The 15,547-nt window shown below is 37.4% G+C and overlaps 1 long non-coding RNA gene across 1 annotated transcript; it reads left to right on the top strand.

The window, feature by feature from the left end:
• Positions 1–1,589: 1,589 nt before the first annotated feature.
• Positions 1,590–4,393, top strand: LOC137828553 (uncharacterized). The gene is made up of 3 exons (XR_011083908.1): positions 1,590–2,250; positions 2,742–2,995; positions 3,968–4,393. It is a non-coding gene; the product is annotated as an uncharacterized lncRNA (long non-coding RNA).
• Positions 4,394–15,547: the final 11,154 nt, after the last annotated feature.

The following is a 15,547-nucleotide window of genomic DNA, read 5'->3' as shown; positions in this document are numbered from 1 at the left end:
CAGGTGTTAATTGAATTCCTTTTATATATATAGTACGAATATGAATAGTAATAGGATAATTTATGTAAGAGACAGTGGAACCAAAATTTTCTGTTAGAGAAATTAAAATGAGTGCATTTGCTGAAAAAGATAAATGATTGTTAAATAAATAAAAATAAATAAAATATAATGTGTTCATGTAACTGAACTATTTATTAACAAGTAGTCATGTTAACACTATGTATTAATTCATTGCCGAGTAAAAAAATATATTGTTAACATTATAATGTATATTTTAACCTAAGTACTTTTTAGGGGAATCTTATGTAAAGTAAATATATTTGATTATTTAAAATAACTTCTTTAAATTCATTTTGATAATAAACAAAAAAAAAAACATAATAGAAATGTTGTTTTTGACAAAATTGGCTTATCTCAGCCAAGTTTGGTTTAATAATTTTTATTTTAAAATTTTTTAATTAATATTCGTCCTAATAATGACACTACCCACGTTACTTATTTGTAATTTTCGTGCTTCTTTATACGTGTTATATTAAAAGTATTGAATAAAAATAATTTTAAAAATTAAAAAATATTATATTAATTAAATTAAATATTATTATAGAATTAGTATGTACCTAATAAACAGTTTTTAAATTAGTATGTAGCTAATTATCGAAATTTTAACTTTTAAAATTTAAATAATTAGTAATTAAAATATTTTTAATTAATTACATATATACTAAATTAAAAATTATTTATTAATAATAAAAACTATTTAAATATTAATAATTTTCATATATCTGTACATTTTAGATAATTATTAAATTCAATTTTGAGGTAATGAACTTAGTTTGGAAAAAGTTAAATAAGTATAATTAAAATAATAGAAGTAAACAAAAATACGAGCACCAAAATGAAAATAACATTTCTGAATGCTTTGAGGGTATAATGTAATAGTATCATACTTCTTCAATTGGAAATGTCTACAGCCCCTTCCACGTGCCATCTTGAGACCACTTACATATGTGAAAACAATGGGAAATTTAGAACAACTTCAAGAAAGAGCAAGTATTAGACTCCTAAATTAAGAAATTCTAGTTCATATATGACTGAGTTAATAATTATTAAGTTAATATACTAATTAATTATTTTTGTTTCTCAAAATTAGTTTTTGTGTAATAATTTTTTTTATAATGTATAGTTATTTAATTATTTTAAATAAATATTTCAATATACTTTTTCTCAATTTTCTCTTTCCAAATAATTTCCAATTTATAATAAAATTGGAAAAATATATCATCTTAAAAATTTAAAATTTAAAAACAAAAGGAACCAAATTTCTTTTTAAAAAACAATTATTATATAAAAATAGAAGGAGCATTAACTTCAGTTGTGTGTCTCAAGATACATGACTTAATTTTTCTGACATTTACTGTCCATATTCATTTTCAACAATAGTAATTAATAACATGGCTTCAAATTTTTAACATTTGTTGTCTATTACTTTTGTGTATCCAACATTCCTTGGACATAAAACTCAACTTAATGGAGAAAAAAAATCATAAAAAAAAGGTTATAATAGTGAATAGTAGACATTTTGGGCAGAGATAACAATGAATGTTGTGGCGAAACAGTAGAAGAACTAACAATGTGGTGGGAACTAGCAATAGTAATGGTGTAGAAGGAGAGGACCAATATATTTGGAGAATTTTTTTTAAGAAATTTTAGAAGAAATTTTTTTAAAAAGAGCGAAAATTAAAATTAGTTTTAAATACTTATATAATTTTTTAAATTTTATTTTATTTTTTAATTTATGAAGTTAATTTTTATTTATAAAAAATTTCATGTTCTTTCCTTCTAAAAGTCCTTAAAAAAGAGCATTTTAACGTTGTCATTGTCATTCACTAACTCAACTCCACGTATGTTAATAATCATGAAGCCACTATTTGAGTTGACTAACTGCATCACCACTAACAGACAACTTCTCCCTGCACCACCTCTATTACTTCTCTCCCAACCCATACTAAAAACACATTTACTAATATATTCTTCAGTAAAAATATTAAAAATTTAAAATAATATTTTAATGTATTTTTAACATTTAACTTAAACTTCACTTTCACCTTCACCGTGCGTCTTCTTCTGTTTTCCTTCCAGCGGCGCCGCACCACCCCCTTCCATTCCAAGGTTTCTTTCTCTTCATCTCTCAAATTTCTCTAAACCCCACATTCTTTATCACTCACACATTCACAAGTGCCCTCTTCAGAGGTTAGTAAGTTTAATTTTACTGATTTTGCATTGCTTTTGAAACCTGTCTGCTATGTAATATGGTATTCATTGTGTAATCCGTTTGTGCTACTGTGTAGTCCGTTTGAAACCTGCGTTTTTTCATAATAGTCATCGGATTATGTAATCCGGTACAGTTGAGAATGTAAAGTAATATCGGATTACGTAATCCAGTTTAGGTTATTTAAGCAATTCCGAATTAGGTAATCCAGTTTAGGTATTTAAGTAATTCTGGATTACATAATCCGGTTTAGGTTTACAACATGTTCCGAATTACATACTTCGGTATGTATATTGTGTACTTAGTGTTTTGGATTATGTAATCCGGTAGTGTTCTTACAAAGTTGCGATTTTTGTGTTTTTGTGTTTTTGTTATGTATAAACTTTTTTAAATTTTATTTTATGTACACAAATTCATGATTATATTATTTATTATTTGTAAATAATTGAAATTCAAATTGTGTTGTGGATAGATATGGCTAAAACTAGAGGTGGTGGATCTCAGGATCATGATCGTAGAAGATCGACGGCATCCGTCCGTAGAAGAGACCGATGTGGTGTCGAGGAAAGGATTGATGATGATGTTCATATTGATAATGATAATGAACAAGGATTACAGAATGATGACCAAGTAGACCAGGGAGAAGAGTTTCCTGGAGGACCTTCTGATATGTCTTTACTGGTAAATTTTGCTGACCATGTTGCTGTTAAGCTTTGGGAGGGTGAGGTAAGAACAAAAAAACCTTCAATTAAATTGTCTTTATTAATTATTATTTAAATTTATTTAATTATATTTAATATACAAAATTTATATTAGGATCGGGGAGAACTTAAATTGGTATCCTACGGTAGGAAATTACGTAAATTTGGGATGTCTCATGCTAATATTGAGCTACTTGTACAAAATTATGGATTGTTTAGTTTGTGCAATATAAGTTATGAAGTGGGTGACAAGAGATTGATTTCAACCTTTGTCGAAAGGTGGCATCGGGAGACAAACTCCTTCCACCTTCCCGTAGGTGAGACGACCATCACACTTGATGATGTGTCATCTCTTTTACACCTCCCCATTTTGGGTCAATTCCCAACATATGTACCCTTAAAGTACAACGGAGTTGCAACAATTTTAGCTGAGTTACTAGGGGTGGATGAGGCTCGGGGGAAGGCTGAGATGAGGCAGTGTCGAGGCATCCACGTACGATTGAGTTGGTTTCGAGATATATATGAGGAATGTATAATAACATGCTTGATAGCATCCCAACACGAGCACAGGTCTCCCATGCTATTTTGTAATATTCGTTTCAAAGACCAATGAGCTGATTCAACCTTGTATAAGTATAAAATATAATAAAACAATTACACGTTATACACGTTCTAAACAAAGTAAAGGCATTCATATACTTGTTTGATGTTGTATTTCACAAATGCATTAACAAATTTTTCCAACACTTGACAAACTTTTCTTTGTGCGGGATAATCCAGGCGTTCTTCACATATTCAAAAAGTAATGGTCACGGTGAACAAATAGTTTCAAAAATTTTCACAAACTCATCAAATTTAGCAATCTATGTACAGTCAAGGATAGTCTTCCATGAATCAATCACAACTTCCCAAGCCTCGACAGAATCTACCAACATTTTACACTTTGCTTTAACATTCTTATTGATGTGAAACTGACAAAGAAGATTTCTTGTTTTAGGAAACACAATATTGATGGCATTCATCAAAGCAAGATCTCTATCACAAACAATGACTTCAGGCCCCACATGCGATGTCAAAAGTGACCCTCTAAATTTTTGTAGTGCCCATATAAAGTTCTTTTCTTTCTCGCTAGATAAGAATGCAAAACCAGTAGAAAAGGACAAACCTGTACAAGTTACACCAACAATCTCAAGCAAATGCAGTCGATATTTGTTTGTTTTGTAAGTTGTATCCATTAAGAATACAATGTTAAATGCATTCAAGAGTTTCACAGCATCAGGATGAGTCCAAAAAATATCACTAACAATATTGGAAGATTCATGACATGTACTCCAGTGAAGATAGTTGTTACGGTCTAACAACATCATTAATTGTTGTAATTCAGTTCTTGGTCCTCTAACTAATCTCTTGTACGAGTATCTTGCATTGTATACTTGCTTTATTGTTGTCATATTATCCTCATTATTCTCCTTCAAAGTACGTAGAATGTTACCTGGCTTAACCATGCTTTTAGTCTTATCAACAAGCATTGAATGTTCATTCGTTTTTAATCTGCCTGCATATGGATGACCAACTAATGTATCATACAAATCATGATTATGAGTACCACATATTACCTTAAGTACCCAACCTTGACCCTTTCCAACAGGTTTACCTCGCAATTTAAAGGGACATTGACATTTTCGAGTACTAGTTACACTAACCTCCAAACCATCCTTGTACTTTTTGTAACTACCCCCCCCCCCCTCCCCCTTCACAGCCTAACAAGACATATGTCTTTCTCCCTTACTTACCATTTGCTATGTCATACCTAATAATGACAATAATAAAACCAAGTCCATAACCAACCCTACGGACCCATACAAATCATGATTATGAGTACCACATATTACCTTAAGTACCCAACCTTGACCCTTTCCAACAGGTTTACCTCGCAATTTAAAGGGACATTGACATTTTCGAGTACTAGTTACACTAACCTCCAAACCATCCTTATACTTTTTGTAACTACCCTCCCTTTCACAGCCTAACAAGACATATGTCTTTCTCCCTTACTTACCATTTGCTATGTCATACCTAATAATGACAATAATAAAACCAAGTCCATAACCAACCCTACGGAACCATTCAAGTAAGTCTTCTCGCGAAGAAAACACCTACACAAAGTTATTCTAACAATATTACAAAATCACTTCTTCAAATTATAATGCAATAAACATGAATGAAATGAAATTTTATTCACCTCATCTGTTGTAAAATGGATACCATAGTCCCTTTCAAACAATCCATGTTGATGCACAAAATTCATTAATTCTTCCATACTTACACCTTCATTCATGAAACATAAATTTTCATTTTATTATAATTTCCATAAATTCACATAAGTATGCAAAACAAAAATAGCATTCACTTTTGAAGATTTTGTAATTGGCAACTTAAACATGACTTCCGGATTGTATAATCCATAAGTCAAATTTTAACAGCATAATGAATTCCGGATTATGTAATCCATAAGTCATTTTAAGTGACTTCCGGATTGTGTAATCCATAAGTCAAAATTTTCACAGCAAAATGACTTCCAGATTATGTAATCCGTAAGTCATGTTTGATGTTCCAAATGTCTTCTGAATTGTGTAATGCGTAATTGAAATTCATATAGCAAAATGAGTACCGGATTATGTAATACGTAAGGCATATTGAAAGTTCTAAAATCACTTCCAGATTGCGTAATCCATAGTTCATTTGGTACCGAATTACACAATCCAGAAGTATGACTTTGGCAGGTTCCGGATCCGATATGCACATGAGTTATCTGATCCGAAACGCTTTACTTAGACATCAGATTGTGTGTGGATCCACCGAATTAACTAATGTGGAAATAATTATTTAAGTTAGAAGAATGAGAATGAGAACTTATTAGAGTATGAGAATGACGACCTCACCAACGGTGACAATGCCAGCACCACCTACCACCGCTGCTACCTACCACCGTGCACCACCTCAACCACCTTCTCCAGCACCACTTCAAGGACCACCACCACTTGAGCTCGAGCACTGCACCCCACGCTGCACCCCACCACACGAAGTAACTTCTTTTTTTTCACTAGCAGACAAACAACATTTTTATTTTTATCTTTTTACCGAAGGATAATTTTGGTATTTTAAAACTTTATGGAGGTGCCCGAAGAAATCATGGAGGTGCAGGAAGAAGCTGTCCCACTAACATTATCAAACAACTTTACTTTGGAAGGTTACCATGAAGAACATCTAAAACATATCTAACTACAAGCCCAAATAGAGAATGGGCCCAAGTTCAACTATAATGGGCCCGTAGGTGTTGTAGATTTTCAATCAAACCCTAAACGGCATTTCTTCCTCTATCTTCGTACATTACTTCTTTGCACCCATAAATATATAAAAAAAAAATATTTATAACAATCATTCTAAATCTCGCAACAAAATTAAACCAAAATAATACATACTTTAACACTTACAAAAAGTTGCACTCTAAAATAGGAAAATAAATATAATTAAAATTTTATTATCTTGAATTGTTAAGTAAATATTTAATATTTTGAGATGTTAAAGGAATGATTTTTTGTTTAATGAATAATAAAATATTATCATTTAATGTGAGAGATAAATTTAGAGGCTGCTACTTTGTTAATAATGCAAATGAATGGGTTTTCTTTGCTTCTACTTTTTTAATAATGCAAATGAATGTGTTTTCTTTGCTTCTGGTTTGCTTGGTTAATTGAAGTCCAATAATTATTTTTTAGTATTATTTTTTGGTATTATTAAATTATAATTTTATTATATTTTTTTACATATTACTATATTAATATTATGTTAATTTTTTTTAAAATATAGATTTAGATTTAAAATTTAATTTATTTATTTTTAAAAATATGAATTTGAATTAAATTTATAATAATTCAAATTATTTTTATAAAAAATACGAAATTGCATCTAAAATTCAATCCAAATATTTGGATCTAGATTTATAAAAATTCAAATTACTTTTTATAAAGAATGTAGATTTTGATTTAAAATCTAATTCAAATATATAGATTTGAATTGGATTTTTCATGAAAACTCTTACGCCATATAAATGAAAGTTTTATTGTGCCAAAAAAACACAATCAAGCCAATAAAATATGAAAAATACAAAAAAGAGTAAAATCATTTTTAATTTCAATCGTTTTTTAGAAGAGATTTGCGAAAATAAGCTATATATATACATCTATATTCATATAATTAATTATTTATAATTTACTCTGATATCTTTTTATATTTTAAACTTAAATTATTATTTATTTTTATTTAAAATAAAATTACATAATTAAATATAATATGATAAAAAAAAGTTAAAAAATATTAGATTTTAACAAAAAATTATGCTTAAAAAAATAAAATAATTAATTAAATATAATAATTAAAAGTTATTATAAAATTATAAGTATAAATAATAATAAAAAATATTTTTTATAATAATTATACTAATTATAAAAAATAAAAATAATTTTTAATATAAATTTCTTTTATCAAATATTTATAATTACAGATATTTAAATATTTTTTATCAAATTTTATATGACTTTGTAATTGTTTTCAAAGTTAATTCTAATATATTACCAAAAATATATTTCAATCACGAAATATAATATTTTAGTTAAAAATAATTATAATTTATTGATAATCAATCAAATTAATTTTTAAGAGTTTATAGACAGAAGAGTAATTTTATAAATTTATATTTTTATCAAATAAAAAAAATATAATTTTAATTATATTTATCATAATTTTTCTAACACTTTTTATTTATTTATCTTAATCCAAATAATATTATAGAAGTGAGTGCCGAAGAGAAAACTAGAACAGAAGAAGTTGCCAAAAATGAAGATCGAGAAGACAATAACTTCTGCTGTAAATGGTGTCAATAAAGAGGATAGTGAACACAGAAAATGAAAAGCAAGGGTAGTGCATAACATAACCTGAGGATCAAGAAAAGGATGAGAAACAACGGTAATACAATATCATTTCTCAATAACAAAAGGATTATTAAGAGCATGTTGTAAGTGTATAACATTATATTGATTTTTCTTATTATAAGTCTTGGCATAATTCATTAATATCATTCTATGGGTACGATGCATTAGTATTACTTCTGGTTCACTGTTGTTTTCGAACCGGTTTATAATCTAGAGAACGATTGTTCCTGCTCCTATTCTTGGTCGGCCTGTCACTCTCTAAGCTCCTTGATACGATCAAGCTCCCTAGTGTACCTCGCTTCTCTCGGTCGTCCTACTCCACAGGCGGGGGTGGTACCTGCAGAAGGCACTCCAACGCTCAAGTCAGTGGGGGTGTCGGTGCTCAGGTGTCAGAGTACTGTAGAAAATGACGTACCTTTCTCCTTGAAATGTGTGCTATTTGTATTACCTTAATGGACCTTCACTGTTGGGCCAGATTAAGAGAGTTGGTTTGTATTTAGGGTTGCGTTAAGCCACCCTTAACCATAGATTAGCCTTGTTAACCTGGTCAACCTTTGACTTGAACGTTATGGGTCGGTCGGCCACGTGTAGTGACGCGACCGTCTCTTTATTACCTAGGTGGCGGCATGAACCGAGTGCTGGCCAACTCGCTGATTCGTCCGATCGTACTAGTACAGTTGTCCCCCAGGCTCGAGAGATGGTACAGTCGAAGAGTCTGAAGGTTGGGTCTCAAGCGGTGGTGTAATGATGAATGAGGTGACTGCAAACGGTGCCTGAGCGAATGATGTGACATGCATTTACGGGGGGTTTTTTGGGCGCCAAACGTTGTGAGTCGTTGGATCAAGCAAATCTAACGGTTGAGATCTTGTGACGTTTGAGTTTCCGATGCATCTTCGGGCTATAAATAAGTGCTGGGAACAGTGGCCTCTCATGCATTTTTAATATCGATTGAGTTCCGACACCCGAGTGCATCCGAGTGATCTTTGCTGCCTTCGTCGTTCGTCTCAAGGTTAGTCATGTCTACCCGCTCATGTCCTACTTCTTCTTCTCCCGCTCGGTCTACTCTTCTTAAGCCCCCTTCTTATTCGTCGTCGTCGTCCTCACCTTTTTCATCTACTTCTTCTTCCAACAAAGTCATATCGGTCGGGGCGGTTGAGACCGCTGCCCCGCGAGTGGAGGAGGTGAGGGGTAATGACGTTGGTAATGCGTCAGATCGGTCGATCTTGTTGAATCAAGTGTATTCAAGCTTTGAAGAATCCAAATCCTTTGAGTTTGATGGAAGGCTAGATGTGCTTGCTGTTGTTGAGGTGTTTTAGAATAGGATCTGGGATAGATTATCTGTGTAAATCCACTCTTGATTGAATCCAAAGCTTAAATATTCTCAAACCTTTTGAATTGAAAGTGTTTTTCAAACTAAGTGAAAAACAACCTGTTGTTTTGTCGAAACAACCGATTGTTTTATACTTAGGTGTTTTGAGAAAGGTTGAAAATTGTTTTTGGTGATTGACTTGCTGTCAAACCAAAACAACTGATTGATTCAAACATTCAATCGGTTTGTTTTGAAACCATAACAGAAAACTGTTTTGTGCTTTGACTGAACTTTAAATGTTTTTATAACTGAATGCACTCCTGTTTTAAATGCTTTGACCAGTCTTTGAAAGCTATAAAGAGTTTGTTCAGATTTTGTAACAAACAAGAACTGAGATTTAATCATAGAAAAACAGATTTGAGTTTTTCACTGATTTTGGTTTTCAAGAGTTAAAGATTGCTTTGATCAAGAGAGAGTGGAATAGGATTTCCATTTGTATTGATTTCAGATCATTCTGTAACAAGTGTAATCCTTCTGTACTTTGTGTAAACTCTAGTGTGTGAAGTCGAGAAGTGTTGTGTGCTCTTGAGGTTGTCAAGATTAACATTCTTCGTGGTGTATGTGCTGAGCCAAAGGAAGTGTGTGTCTTGAGGGGATCAAGGTCACTTCTTTGGTGGTGTGTGTAAGTAATCTAGGTTTGGTTACTTAGTGGATTCCCCAGTGGTTTTTGGGAAGACTGGATGTAGTTCTTGGTTTAAGAGTGAACCAGTATAAACTGTGTGTGCAATCTCTTTATCCCTTAAACTCTTTAATTTCAGTTTGTATATTTGTTAACTGGTATAAACAACTGATTGTTTTTCTGGTGTTGTGCTTAATTGCTTTGTGTTTTTGGCAAACTGAATTCTGAATCAAGTTTTCTCGAAAGAATTTCATTCTAGACTAAAAAGTTTGCGAAAACCCCCTTTAAACCATTCACACCCCCCCCCTCTAGTTTAAAGCCATAAATTCTAACAGATCTCACCCGAGCGGCCGAGTCCTCATGTGGGACCTGCCAGGGTTGATCCCAAGGTATGCGAGGTTGCATCCGTATTTTATACGGACGCCTCGGTGGCTAAGTTTTTAAATAAGGTCTCGGTCTTGAAGGCTTCTGCTGGGGAGTCCTTGTTAGCTTTCGGTCCTTGTTCCCTGGCGGACCGCATGTATAGGGAGCGGTCATCTACCGAACCTCCCTTCTTTTTCATGTACAACTAACTTTTTTTGGACCTCCATGTGTCTCTTCCATTCGATGTGTTCACAGCCAGTGTCCTTCGGGCACTTAACGTGGCTCCGACTCAGTTGCACCCTAATAAGTGGGCGTCCATGCAAGCTTTTCGCATGGTGTGCCGAACGTTTGGGGTGCGTCCTCTCTCTTCCTGCATTTTGCATTTATATGCCTCTCATTCTGCTGAATTAGTTGGTTGGCATTCTTTGGTCGGTCGGATTGGCAGCGTGTTGTTCAAAGCCTTCACGGCCTCCTATAAGAACTTCAAAGAAAAGCTCTTTAAGGTGTACGTAGAGCCAGCGGGCACGTGTTACTTTTTCGATGAAGTCAGTCAGTCAAGGTTTCCCTTGTTCTGGACGAGGAAGCCTCCAGAGATCAAGGACTGGCCACGACCGGTCAATCCAAGTGAGAGCGAGCGAGAAGTTTTTGCATTGTTTGATAACCTCCCGAAGCTTCCCACTTGGCCGCTTATGTCCTTGTACACGGTGACCGATCGTGTAGAGGTTTTTGAGGGTATGTTCTATGTCTTAAGGCTTTGGTCGTTTGTTGCATTTTCTTCGCTAACGTGTTTTCTTGTTTCAGAGATTGCTAAGAGAGAAATCCCACAGGCCATCAGTATGTTGAGCTCTTTCAGAAACAAGCTGAACGAGAAGAGGACGGTCGTCGGTGGCGGGGCCCCTGCCACTGATACTGCCCAGGCGGGTTGCTCAAAAAGCTCAAAGAAGAGGGCTAGAGAGGAAGGGGACATTGCCTGCACCGTTTGGGCTCTTGGGCAAATGCCAACCTGTCATTCGGGCCGAACGGTGACCCGTGTGGGATTGCCACTAACCGATGATTTCAACCGCTCCATTCCGACCGTCGTTGTCGTGCCTGTGGTGGCCGCCGAAGAGTTCTCTCTGGCCTTGCTGGGGGGTGATAGGTGTTTCACCGGGCGATGAATTTTGATCTACCCCCTGGCCTCGTGGAGTTGATCGGGTGGGTGTTGAATGATGACATTCTCGATGGTGGCGTCGAGATGATCTGTCATGGGTTAATCCTGACCCGTCGAGGCGCCGAGGCTCGTAGGCGGCGCATTGAAGACCTGTCGCACCTCGAGCACGAGCTTTAGGAGGCGTCCAACAACATGCATCAGACGGTTGATGCGAACACAATATATGAGAAGAAGTTGTGTTCGCAAGTTGTGGAGCTGGAGCTTGGTGCGGTTCGGTTGGCCGAGGTAGAGAAGGCTGATGTTGACAAGGCGACGGAGATCACATTACTGCGAAAGGCGTTGGAGGCGGCCGAGTGCAGGGGGCGTTTCTAGAGGAGGAGGCCATTGCTCAACGTCAAGGAAAGGAGGCGGCCGAGTGCAGGGGGCGTTTCTAGAGGAGGAGGCCACTGCTCAACGTCAAGGAAAGGAGGCGGCCGAGGCTGAAGTTTTGAAGACCATGGAGGACATCATGGTCTTAATAAACCAGAGTTTTGACCTGGTCGTCCGTCAGGCCGAGGTGCTGTACGGGTGGCCTCCACCTTCTGGTCAATTTAACCAAGATATAGAGGTCTTTGATGGTCACTTGGTACCTGTGGGCGACATCCAGAACCTTCAGAGCGTCGACCAGCCTATCTCAATCGAGGATGTTGAAGACTAGAGCTCAGACTTTAGATTTTTAGGCTCGTTCTTTTTTGTTCCCTTGAGGTCGGGGTGTGGCCTCCACCTTTTTCTTAATGAATAGAATCGACCGTCTATATTTGATGTTTATTTGTGCAAGTCTTTTCTTTCGGTCGGTGTGGTGTGAGTTAAGACAATTAATCTGATGAACTCAGTTATCGTGTGCTAATAATGAGCTGAGGTGAGGCGGCGATCGGCCTTTGGTGCATGAGTGAATTGCGAATCATTTATTTACACAAGTTAAATAACTTGTTCGAGTGGAGCCTTGTTCGATCGTAATAGTGATATTTGAGTGGGCTGATACACTCTAATTGGGTATCGGGAGGGGATGTCGGTTGCGGCTGTGTCCTGGCCGAACCATGGGAGTGTTAGGAGGGTATACCATTTTTGGTTTCGTCCTGGCCAACACTGGTGTTTGGATATCGGGAGGGTATGCCGGTTAAGGCTACATCCTAGCCGAACCTTGGTGGAGTGTTGGAAGGGTATACCGTTTGGGGTTTCGTCCTGGCCAACACTCGTGTTCAGGTCTCGGGAGGATAAGCCGATTAAGGGTACGTCCTGGCCGAGCCGTGTGGTCTGTAATCTGCACATTTATTTGAAGAAAATGGCTCGTTAAAACCTCTCTGATCGCTGGTGCTACCAGGCGAGGAAAGAGTGTGTGAGTTGTGTTTATTCATTTAGCTGAAATAAAATTTGAGGTGCGTGGCATTCCACGTCCTCGGTGCAATTTTCCCTGATAACCACTCTAAGTGGTATGCCCCCCCTTCTCCTACTTCTCGCATTCAGAGCGATCCTTCCCAGTTGGACAAGAACTTGTTGTTCGTCTTCCTGACGTTGCTTCGTATTCTTCAGATGAGGTCGCCTTTGTGGAAGCTTCTCGGTCGAACTATCGTGTTGTATCTTCTTGCCACCCGAAGCTTGCACGCTGCTTCGCGGATTTTACGCTTATCGCGAAGCTCGTTAAGGAGGTCGAGTCCGACCGCTAGGCTTTCCTTGTTGAGGGACAAGTCGAATAGTTGTCGCCTAATGGATGGTTCGCCTACCTCTACCAGTATCATGGTCTCGGTGTTGTATGTGAGGTTGTATGGCGTTTCTTGTGTGGTGGTCTGGGGGGTGCATCGGTATGCCCACAGGACTTCAAGTAGTTCCTTTGTCCATCATCCTTTTGCAGCTCTGAGCCTTTTCTTTAATTCATTTAGAAGGATCTTGTTGGTCGCTTCTGCTTGGTCATTCGTTTGTGAATGTTCGACTGAGCTTGTAACGGATTTTATGTCAAGGTCATCGTAGAAGGTTTGGAGGCCATGGTCAATGAACTGTCGGCCATTATCAGACATAATCGTGTTCGGTACTCCGAACCGGCATACAATGTTCTTCCATACAAAGTTTTGGACGTTCTTGGCAGTTATGGCGGCCAGGGGCTCGACCTCTATCCATTTCGTGAAGTAATCCACAACGATCAACAGGTGTTTCGTTTTGCCTTTGCCTAGTGAGAATGGATCGATGATGTTCATTCCCCATATGGCGAACGGCCATGGTGACGTCATACTGTAGAGTTCCTCTAGTTTTAGATGATGGAGCGGGCTGAACTCTTGGCATTTGAGACACTTCTTGACATACTCCGCGCAATCTCCGTGAACGGTTGGCCAATAGTATCCAGTCCGGATAACCTTGGCTGCCATTGTTCGAGCCCCAGTGTGGTTGCCACACGCTCCGTCATGGATCTCTTGTAACACATACTGAGATTACTCCTTGGTGAGGCATTTTAGGAGTGGCATTGAGTACCCTCTTCGGTACAAATCTTGGTCGATCATAGTGTATCGGGCGCATTGTAGTATGGTTGTTTTTTCTGTGTCTGGTTTGTAGGTGTCGTGCTTGAGATATTGGATGATTGGGCTCATCCAAGTATCAGTTTTGCTGATGGCAAGGCATTCGGCCGTTCCAACGCTTGGTTGCTTCAGGTGGACCTGAATTACCGATCGATGGTGACTTTGCTTTTTGGTGGATGTGAGGTGGGACAGTACGTCTGCTCGTTCGTTGTCCTTTCGAGGTATATGCTCGATGATGACTTTATCGAATTTGGCTATGGAGTTGTTGACCGTGTGGTAGTAGCACTGGAGGAAGGGCTCTCTCACCACGAATTCGTTCTTCATTTGACCGACTACCAACTGAGAGTCGCTCTTGCATGTCACCGTGCGTGCCCCGAGATCGTGAGCTAAGTTGAGGTCGCCGAGGATGGCTTCGTATTCGGCCTAGTTATTTGTTGCCTTGAAGGCAAATTGTAGTGCTTGTTCAATTAATAGGTCGTTTGATCCTTCGAGGACGACACCTGCGTCGCACGCGGTTTTGTTGGATAACCCATTGACATATAATGTCCATGTTGTGAGGGTGTCAGGATGTGGTGGCAGTTCTACCGAAAAGTTCGTCAAACACTGAGATTTGATGGCACCTTTCGGTTCGTAGCGAATGTCAAATTCTGAGAGTTCAACCGATCATGTTATCATTCGGCCTGCAAGATCGGGTTTAAATAGTATTTTATATATGGGATAGTTAGTCCTTATCTTGATGGCGTGATTTTGGAAGTATGGTCGCATCCTCCTCGCTGTCAGGACCAACGCTAATGCCACTTTTTCTAACATTTGGTATCTTGTTTCGGCCACGTGGAGCATGCGACTGATGAAGTACACTGGATGTTCTTCGTTGTCGATATCTTGTACGAGGGCGGCACTGACCACCTCCTCTGATATGGCCAGGTAGACCATGATCAGTAGGTCGATTCGTGGCTTTTGAATGACGGCTGGTGATGACAAGAATTCTTTGAGTTGGGTGAAGATGTTTTCGCACTCTTCATTCCAACTAAATTTTGCAGTTTTGCGAAGCATTTGCGCCATGGGCCTCATGCGCTTGGCCAAGCGAGGTACGAACCTAGATAACGTCGTTAACCGACCCAGCAGCTGTTGGATTTCCTTCAAATTCTCCAGGCTTCTCATCTTGGTTATTGCCCTGCACTTGTCGGGGTTGGCCTCAATTCCTCTGTGAGTCAGCATGAATCCCAGAAATTTGCCCCCCTCAACCCCAAATGCACACTTCTGGGGTTTGAGGCGCATGTTGGTCTTCCGGAGGGCATCAAAGACTTCCTGTAAGTCCTTGATGTGCTGGCCGCACGAGTCGGACTTAGCAACGATATCGTCCATGTAGACCTCCACGTTCTTGCCTATCATTTCCTTGAAGATCTTGTCCATTAACCTCTGGTATGTTGTCTCTGCGTTTTTTAGACCGAACGACATTACCTCATAGAAGTAGTTTGCACCGTCGGTTGTGAATGTTGTTATTTCCTTGTTCTTAGGGTGCATGCTTATCTAGTTGTAGCT

The sequence above is a fragment of the Phaseolus vulgaris genome, chromosome 7 (genome assembly GCF_000499845.2).
Source record: "Phaseolus vulgaris cultivar G19833 chromosome 7, P. vulgaris v2.0, whole genome shotgun sequence".
In the NCBI taxonomy this organism is placed as follows: Eukaryota; Viridiplantae; Streptophyta; class Magnoliopsida; order Fabales; family Fabaceae; genus Phaseolus; species Phaseolus vulgaris.
The sequence above is the reverse complement of the archived record's forward strand: the minus strand, read 5'-3'. Positions and strand labels throughout refer to the sequence as shown.